This window comes from Epargyreus clarus, unplaced genomic scaffold (genome assembly GCF_041222505.1).
Source record: "Epargyreus clarus isolate Ecla_fem2 unplaced genomic scaffold, WU_Ecla_fem_2.2 ptg000027l, whole genome shotgun sequence".
Classification (NCBI taxonomy): Eukaryota; Metazoa; Arthropoda; class Insecta; order Lepidoptera; family Hesperiidae; genus Epargyreus; species Epargyreus clarus.
The window spans coordinates 10,526,599-10,536,772 of record NW_027332234.1 but is presented as its reverse complement, the minus strand read 5'-3'; positions in this window follow the sequence as shown (position 1 = coordinate 10,536,772).

The following is a 10,174-nucleotide window of genomic DNA, read 5'->3' as shown; positions in this document are numbered from 1 at the left end:
ATGGAAAGGAGAATGCCCATTCTTGGTACTGATTTTTCTCATGCATCAAAATGAAGGTAATATTAAAATTATTTTTTGATTTTTTTACATAGTTTGTCGATCAGAATAGTTACTTTGAACAAGGGGGTTCCATTTAAGATAAAATAAGACGAAATGTTGATTGTTGTTCTTAAAAATTAAAATGGTTTTAGGATTATTTAAGGTTTTTTATCTACTACCTTTAAAAGTAAATGGAATATGTTAATCGAACTACATTATAGGTACCTACTATCAGTTAAAACCGACCATCAATCTATCGTCGGATATTTTCGATTTTGAGGTTATGTAACATTTCGGTAAATAACTTCAGAACCCGGGTGCTGATCTAAAAAATAATTATTGGTGGTAGTATTCGGTTAATTATACATCGTCCACAACAAGTTTCAATTTGATGCAACTCTGGACGGCGGTCCATACTTTCATGGGCATTGTCCTTTGAAGCTGAAGTTAAATTTTGTTCGACGCTTTATGGGATGTAAATATGATTTCAGTTTAGATATTATTATAACCAACATCAGTATATCACCATATTTTATAGTTTCGTAGCTAAATTCTCATTTTTTTTCCACGTTTGCCAACCAGTAAATCGTGCAATAAAGTTTTACATAAATTTGTATTTAAATACAGATATAATTGGTGTTTAACTTTAATCGTACACTCACCACTTAGCATCATCATCATTGCTTACTTACTAACTCATTTGCCGCTCAATTCACTAAAACTCATTAGTTTTAACTTAAGCTAGATAACCACAGCGAGCATAAATACTGTACATAAAGGATTATATACGGTGTCCATAATTTACTTAGTGACGTCATGTCAATTATGTCGTTAGTTTATTGGTTTGTTAAGTCCATTTTCCTTGTTATTAGACGTAGGTACTTGTAGTAATCTAATAAAAACTAAAGTGTGTGTGATAATATCATGTGTTATAAAACTATTACGAGTATCTTTACGACGATGTATACCTAAGTACTTACGTTTCTGTTATAGTTATAATAAATATTAATAGGTACTCTTATAAACCTCAATTATTGTAATTGACTTCTAAGAAAAATATGACTTTTTCATGAGAAGACGTATTTTTCCTCGACCAATTGAGATGGCTAAAATTAAATGATGTTCATCACCGTCTTAAATGTGTCTACCTACCAACTTATCCCTATTACTGCATCTTATATATTCTTATATTATTTTACCTACTGTAAGTATTCAATTGTATTTTTGTTTATAGTCGTTCAGTTTTAGTTTTTGCTAACAAGTTCATTAATTATAAATTAATTTAAACAATACATAGCATTCAAATTCAAATCCTTTATTTGCTAGAACACAGTTATTACACAGATATTATGTACATCTTACAGTCCAGTGTGTTCTACCTGTATGAGGTTTGCAAAAATTCAACAAAATTATATACAACATAAATTAAAATTTGTTACTAATTGAATTATAATACATGTATGGCATTAGTCGATTAATAATAATTATTATATAAGCATCAAGTCAATAATAATATTAAATAATCACATGTCAAGAAAATAATATAAAAATACCACATAGTTTAGTACAATAAAATTAAATGTGGATAGCTTAAATGTCAGTTTAAAATAAAACATTATTGTTACAAATTCATTTCATTTTACAATGTCATGTAATCCTGAAGCATAAGAAACCCGAGAACTTAAGTGACATGAGAACTTCAGAAGACCTATTTTTATGTATTTAATCATATTCTCATTAGGCAAACATTGCTTTACCACACATTATATCCATCAGCGTGAAACGTGTTCACCCACATATGACACTAATTAATATGTTTCGACAAGACTTGAGCTAAATCACCTACTACTTGATGCCCGTGAAATAACCTGTCCATGCAACGTTACGCTGTAATCTCGCTGATTATCTATCACTAGTTTGAATAAAATATTACTCAATTTAAAAAGTAAATCTTGTTTGGTTTATTTTGGAGTATACGAAGATACGCCTGACGCTCTTATGGCGTCCGGTGAATAGGTTGTCAAAACAATTAGATTTTAAGTATACTTTGATATTAAATAATACCAATAAGTAATAATAATAAGCTTTCGGACAGGGAATTATATTCAGATTAAATACTATATTAATTTTATTTACGATGCTATTCGAAAGTGGCAAAAAAAGTTTTCTTTTAAGCCCAGCAAACATAAGCGATCCTGTGCTGTTGTGAAAGTTATCATAAGGTTGCTTTATTCATGATTTTTTAAAGAACAGAATACCTTTCTAAATATATGATAAAAAGAAAAACTAAAAATTAAGGGAAAGGATCTTACTTCATTCTTAAATATACTATCAAACATGGAAAACAAATACTCTCAATTTTTTAAGTGTAAGTTACCTTTACATTGGGAGGTGATATATTTACGTAAAGGTTGATTATACTTTACACGTTTACTATTTACATTTGGTACGAAGATATTGCATTTAAAAATAAAAATAAATATGGGTTCAATGCCGCTTTTGATTGTTTAAAAACTTAAAATATGCGAAAACGTGAGAAACCAATTTAAAAAAATATAACCAAATATTACTGATTGTAGAGTATTTGTGATAATGAAAAGAGTATCTTATATAAGTTATATCATAGTTTTGTTTACTCATGGGCAGAAGTGCCTAAACGTAAACCTTTTTATGGATTAATCCCTAAATATTTGGTAGATAATGTAATTTTATTTATTTATTTTATTCTATCCTATACTAATATACTAGTATGTAGCTTACAATAAGCTAAAATTTCTCTAGCTTTAGAACAAAAGTCTATTCTCGACAGGCGCCAAATTTCCTGAACTTTGACTTTAACAGTTAACAATGTCCTGTTATTTCCAGCTAAAATAAAAAATGTCCTTAATGAGTAATCTACGGCGTCGCCACCCATCTATCGTGTGTCGGGGAGATTAATACGTCTGCCCAATTCATTGAGTCACCGCCTTGGATGTATTCTTTGCCAATCTTAATTTGGACTCCTCTGACTCAATGAGTACGTCATCAAGTACATCCTTACTCTGTTTATAGCCATTGCACTGCATTTTTGTAAGGTTATGTATACGTATAAGGGTTTTTATTGATTTTAAGTAACAAATCTTGCAATAATGCAATGCGTTGGTTTCTGTTCTCGCTGATGTGTGTTTCATGCGTTGTTTTCAGTAAGTTGAGGGCATTCGTATGTCCTATAAATTCTTAAAACGGTCTAACATTTACTTTACTTTTATTTTTAGTTTGGTTTAGTTGAGCTGAGTTACTTATTGTAGATAAGTAGTAAGTTGTATATTATATACAATACTTTATAATTGTATAGTAAGTTAGTTTTGCTACCATTTCCAAACTGACAATTTCAAACATTCTTTACTTATACCGTTGCCATAGAGTACAAAAAAAATATGTTGTTTCTTTTATCTTTTCTAATGTGATGTAGCATTGTCTTTAACGATTAACCATTACTATTTCTGCATAATCATATTCATATTACCCAGAACAAAGGAAACAAGCCCGGATTCCTTCTAATGAATTGTAAGACAAACAGGAGCATAACTTATCAAGACAATTAGATCGTAATTTGTAAAGAGGATATGATTATTTAAGTTCTCAGTGTACATTCACTTAATATAATAGCGGCTACAGAGTCACACCGAGAACCCCCGAGAACACCCGAGAATCGTGAATGTGATGGCTTTCTTGCCTTCTCGTTCTCGCGCTCGCATGTTCTCCAATCGGTGTCGGTATTTTTTCCCGCTTCAAAGGATTTCAAAGAAGCTTCAAAGAAGGTCGCATGAGTGTGATTGCTTTATCGGTTCTCGTGCAATTTCTCGGCGAGACTTCTCGCGTGAGTCTGTAGCCGGCTTTACATCGTTAACATATCGTTCAATTTGATAAGGGTTGTAAATAATTCATTAACTAACATCCGTTTAACGTAAGTTCTGTGAATGTATCTACATGCCCGTTTCAATAATCAATATATCTTAACTGACAATTTGTGATAGGCAGTAGTTGTCAAATCAATTATTAGATCTTTAATGATTAGATAATTTGTTATTTGATTATTTTGATCTTTGATAGGTAAAATCTTGGATTCATCGATTGAAACGAAAACAGATTCAAAACTTGCATAGGTGTTTTAATAAAATCTAGTTATTCTTACTCAATATAACAAAATTCTTTATATTTTTACGAACGGCCATAACTAGCAATAAGCACGCCTTGTTGTACTTTTTTTAGGATTTTTTTTTAAATTAATATCCTTTAGTAAGGCCTTTCGTTAATCAATTGTTAATAATATATTTTAAGCAGACTGATAGTAGGTATGAGCTGTACAGTGTACATTGTAGATTGGTCTGAAAAGACTAACGTAAAAAATCCAGTTCTTTTATCAACACCTACAAAGCATTACAAAGTAGGTCATATTGTTATGAACTATTCTACTGTTTGTATTTGTATTGATACAAAATTTATTACTATTTTTATATCTGTGACGATGTATTAATGGCAAAATCCTTTTTGTTTTTCGTTTATGTGCAGTGTTAGTATTTTATGTTAGAGTATTTTTAACTTTGACAGCTTACGACCACTCAACACTTACATGCAACAACCCAATATAAGGTTTTATCAAAAACATAATTGAATTACTTTTGAAAGTGATTGAATCTTTTACAGATTTGGATCCAACCACCGCATTTTCTACATATTTCCGCTTAAAAACAGCAGTGTTAAACAGCATTTGTGTTGCGATTTCCAGGATGCAGAAATGGAAAGATATAAGAAGCAATCCATTTTAGTCCTGAGAGATAGTAAGTAACATTTCTTTCAGGTTCTTATTTACTTTACATCAGGTGGACATGAAACCACGTTTGCTATTCATATGTTGTAAAAAAATTATAAAATTGTGATATGTTGTTGATCAAATTATGGTGATCCATAATTTGGTAAAATCTAATGGCATTTATTTTTAAATAACAAACACCGCTTCAGTATGTAGTAGGTATAGTATTATATGTATTGTCCTTATTTACAAAGTTGTTTACAATAACAGTTATATACTTGAAACATATTGCCAACTTTTATCTACAACAAAGGGTGTTTTGAACGTAAATATTGCTAACTCATTTCAATACCGCAAGCCCCTTATTCAGTTCATATTGATTAGGTTCGATTGTGATGGGTTTTTTGTATGTAACGGTTTGAACTAATTTAAACAAAGACATAGCGTAAATGTAGGCACATTTGAGACTGCTAGAACCAGAGTGGCCTAACTGCATTTTAATGGTTTTTGACCTATCTGTATTTTCGTAATTTAAAAATGTTGTGTTGGTCTAAGATCCCGATATAAGACGACCTTCACCGTGCTGCTTAATGGATGAAACCTTTTTATATGAAATTAAATATGTCAAAAAGTATATTGCAAATGGGTTGACTAAAAAAATTCAGTCCAGAATAGTTTCTTTTTTCTTAATAATTTCACTTTTTTCTTTCTAGATTAATTAACATAATTATATTTTTGTAGAGTTTTTTCATAGATTTCGGTATCTTAATTTCTGTATCGGTATTAATATCTTCATTAATTCGGTATCGGTATCTTTAATTGAGAAAGAGATTTTTGTGACATACATGATCTAGAGATTGATATTACTATTGTAAGATAGACTGAATATAATCACTAAATACGTAAATAATTATTTCATTTTATAAGTATTTACACACATGCAAGTAAGCACACTTACATACATACACACACACCCACAAAGAAACATACAATTCAACTTCATTTACAGTAATTGTGATCTATTTGGCACATAAAAAGTGGTCACATTTATTAACACATAGAAATCATAAGTAGGTATGTGATGACGTGCGTAGGATGGCAACCGTATCGTGATACTGGGAATCTGTGTGACCGTTATATATCGCAAACCCAGTTCCGCTATGCTAAACTATAAATAGCCGACTAACCACATGGTTGATAAATTTAATTTATTGTTATTTTGTTTGAGTGAGAAACATTAAATTTTATTGCTGGCGCTCTTATCGTACAATTAATAATGTATGTATAATTGATCATTGTTATACATATTTAATGAACTCCAAAGGTCTAAGTGGTACAAATGTATGGTGTAAATATAATCACACATTCATTACTAGATACTATGGTCAGGAGGAGGGGTCCGGGGGTTCCGGATCCCCCCCCCCCTGGAAAAGACGAGAAAAATAAAAAATCTTCAAATAAGAGGACCTTTCCTTTTTCGCCAACCACCGCGATGACGCCACTGCTTTTGGTACCTACCAACATTTAAATGAAACATCCCAATCTACCTACCCCCACTTAACAAAGTTATGTCAACCACGTTTATGGTTATTATGCTAGTGGATTAAGTTAGAGAGTAAGAGAGAGTAATTATTAATTGTGTGTAAAGTAAATATTTAAGTAATAGAACTTATCCGGGCTAACTCTTGGTAAGTCACTGCCGTTCAAAGACATCTGAAGGTAACTCCGAATAGAATTGAAGTTCAATCTGAGGTCGACTATAGATACGTTACGGCTTTCATTTTACCAGTATTTGAGTGGTATTAAACACAAGTAAAAATAAAACACATCAACCAGTTTTGATCCATTAAAAACAAGTTTAATTCTTTAATAGGCGGTTCCCGGTATTCTTAACAAGATTCTCTATAAAAAGCCAAAAATAGGCCATCAACAATGGAGATCCATTGTGCTCAAAACAAAATTAATTGTTCCCAATCTTGTACCGCCGTTAGACTGTCACACCGCCGTCGAGTAAAGATTAGCGATAATACTAAAATTAGGTATTTGTGCAATTTATTCAGAGTATGTAATCGGCGTCAACTCATTACTGTTCCACTATTGGGCACCTCTCAGGATGAGATGCGCTGGTTTAGTGCGAATTGGTAGACTTGAAACACCCTTAAGAAGATTTTGTTTAGAACTCTCAGGCATGCACATAATTTTTAATAACTATTAGACGTCCGAGATTCCAACACGGGATCTCCTGAAAAGTCGACTTTCTAACCACTAGGCTGTCATTGCTTAATATGTAATCACAGCAGGTATGAACTCGTAATAATGATCATGGAAATCATATATACGTTTTGTATGATTGCTTAGTGTTTTTTACAATTTTCTATGTAAAGAAGTTTTACATAACAATATTACGAGATTACTTATTGATCATTCAACTGCACCTACAACATATACGTGATGTTTCATATCTTCGTATATGATGTAAGTTTTTTTTATAATATAGTAGTAGCAGTCGAACATGTAGTCCACCTGATAGTAAGTGGCTACTGCCGCCCATGGACATGTGTAATCAACCCCAGATAGGATAAGATATTCCTACCTGAGGTCGGCCACAGATGCGCCGCTACCCCTGAGGACTAAACTGGAACGCCTCAGAAAAGTCTGTGTCTCTTATCACACCCTTCAAACCGGTACACAGCAGCGCCTAACACTGCTGTTAATAGGTAGACATAGATGTCGCGGTGTTGCCGCCGGAGTCGAACCACAAAGGGTTCTACCATCTTCAAACTAACTAACAACAACTAACAAACACTAGTAACTTTATTTCAGTGTACTTATGTTAGTGCTATCGTTAGCAATAACATTGAGAAATATTTGTGAGAATATTATTCAACTGTCGTTACTCGTTCGCCGTTCACGGTAGAACGTGTAAGCATATTAGATCCTGATGGACAGTGTGACGTAAGAATAATTCGATTAATTCCCTTTATCCTCACCCTTTCTCCGATTGTTGTTTACGTACAGATAATCCTACAACTAGGCCCTTTTCTCATAGATGTAAGGATAGTGGCTACCCTTCGCATCTTCGTACAATTTAAACAACAATAGCTGTTATTCGTAGTGTGTTACGTGTCGTTTTTCCGTGAACTGATAAAAAACTAGACGTTTGTTCTCATAGATAAAAGGATAAGGGACGCTATAGGATTTAAACGCATACAATTTTCGTAATTATTCATGAGTAAACATACGAGTAATTTTTAAAGGGTTTTCAAAGGAGTCGTGCTGTGGGCTACTGTTTGTCAAAACAGCTGTCTAGTTCACCGGTTCTTTCCGAAGGACGAATTTAAACGATACAGATAAAAACAACGTGTTTAACGTGTAGGACCACTATGGGTAAGCAAGTCCTGGATGTAAGGGTCAAGGGTTCCGGTTCCTGTTAGGTTATGTGCTCTCTCTGTCCAACGTAAAAAGGGCTATCATATGTTCTGCCTTTCTTTACTCATTTTTGTGTGTTTTTTCAATATTTACCTATTATCTATTATGAAACAGATTTTTATCAATATCTCTCTTTTATACATAGTTTTAATATTGTAAAGAGATCCTCATTCTACGGCATCCACAACTCAGTAATATTAAACCCACCAAAATTAATTACAACAAAAAATAATGTACTTAAAAGATGTCCTTGTACCTAAGAGGTCAAAACAATAAAAATGGCCGCTTACGCATTTGTCACTTAATTTCCATAAAAACTAAAACCACATTCTAAACTTGCCGTTATCAGCGACAGAAATGTATATGTAAGTGGGACATATTTCTCCCCAAATGGGACTTTCTCTATGGCACCGAATCCTGTGTGGACAGTGTTAATGACACCCATCACTTCAAATACGTAACGAAAAGATGGACTTTTTGACCTTTGAGCACACAGAGTTTGAACCACATACACACAATAAATTTATTGTTACCGTAAATACGTTAATATGCTACATATTATTGTAATTATTAGTGCGACAGTGCCTAAGAACTCAGACAGAGTTAACATAGAAAACATTTTTCACAAAATTTAAATAGGAATAGAGCTTATAAGTAATGTAACCTGGTTAGTGTATTTGGAACTGCTACTATACTCGTCCGTTTTCCGCAATGTTTTTTGTGCGAAAATTATACGCCAGTATTTTACATACGGCGTTTACATACTCTTTAATATTTGGCAAGTTACTTGGCGGATTATTCGCGAATATCTAAATGTTTAATTATACGCACAAATAAGTAAACGCCGAAGTAGTTTTTAAACAAAAATAAACACTAATTAAGAAACTGCACAAAACAGATCATCATTAAACTATTTACAGTATTTCTTCAACCGTTGTTACTCATGAACTATTTTGTACTGTACTTAAACTTGTACTACGTAAAATGTTATCTTAGCAATTTGTTTTACTATTTGTAGCAAGGTAAGATTTTATCTATAGCTACGCATAGCATTACTGTGGAAACCAGTTTTAAAGGTTATATTATTAATGCATTGAGTATTTTAATCAACAAAGTCTCATTGCTGGGTATGGGTTTAAAGTATCCTTTGGACGACCCGCGTGGCGGAGCAGTCAGCTGATGCGCAAAGGGTTACGGGTTTTATCCACGGCCAAATAGACATGTGAGTGAATATGGATCCACGACACCCAAGACACATGACATCCTAAGGTGGGGCTATAAGTTTAGAAAGCGTATTTTTTTGGGGTGAAAGAGTTTAAGTAGATATATACTCTATTAGGCTGGCTTAATGTGAATTTAGTTACTTTTAAGAAAATTGTGAAGTCTCAGTTATGTTTCTATAGGAGAAATGAAAACATTTGTTTTGTATTACCTACTATTTTTTGACCATTAAAGAAATTCACAATTATTATTCTGGATGCACATGAACACATCAATATAAGTTGTAGTAGAATGGTGGACTATGCTACAGACTTACGCCTGAAATAATAAAAGAAGTGATATAAAAAGGCCTTCAGACTAGTATGAACATAGCTATAGGTTTATTAAAGGGAGAAGGGCCAAAGCAGTGGCCTAGCGTATAGCTTATAATTAGCTAATAGGTCTCTAAAATATCTCGCCTCAGCATGCCTGAACTCCTTAAATAAGCAGGCAACACATAAAAACAAAGTTGTTTCGGATTTGAATCTCTAATTTAGGAAATCCAAATTCATGTCTTCATAGTTTAACAAGATTATTAATATTAGTGTAGTATGTGATAGCATATCAATTATTGTACCTACTAAGTAGATAAATACTAAAGACTATACTATTTAAAGGTGGTAGAACCCTTTGTGGTTCGACTCCGGCGGCATC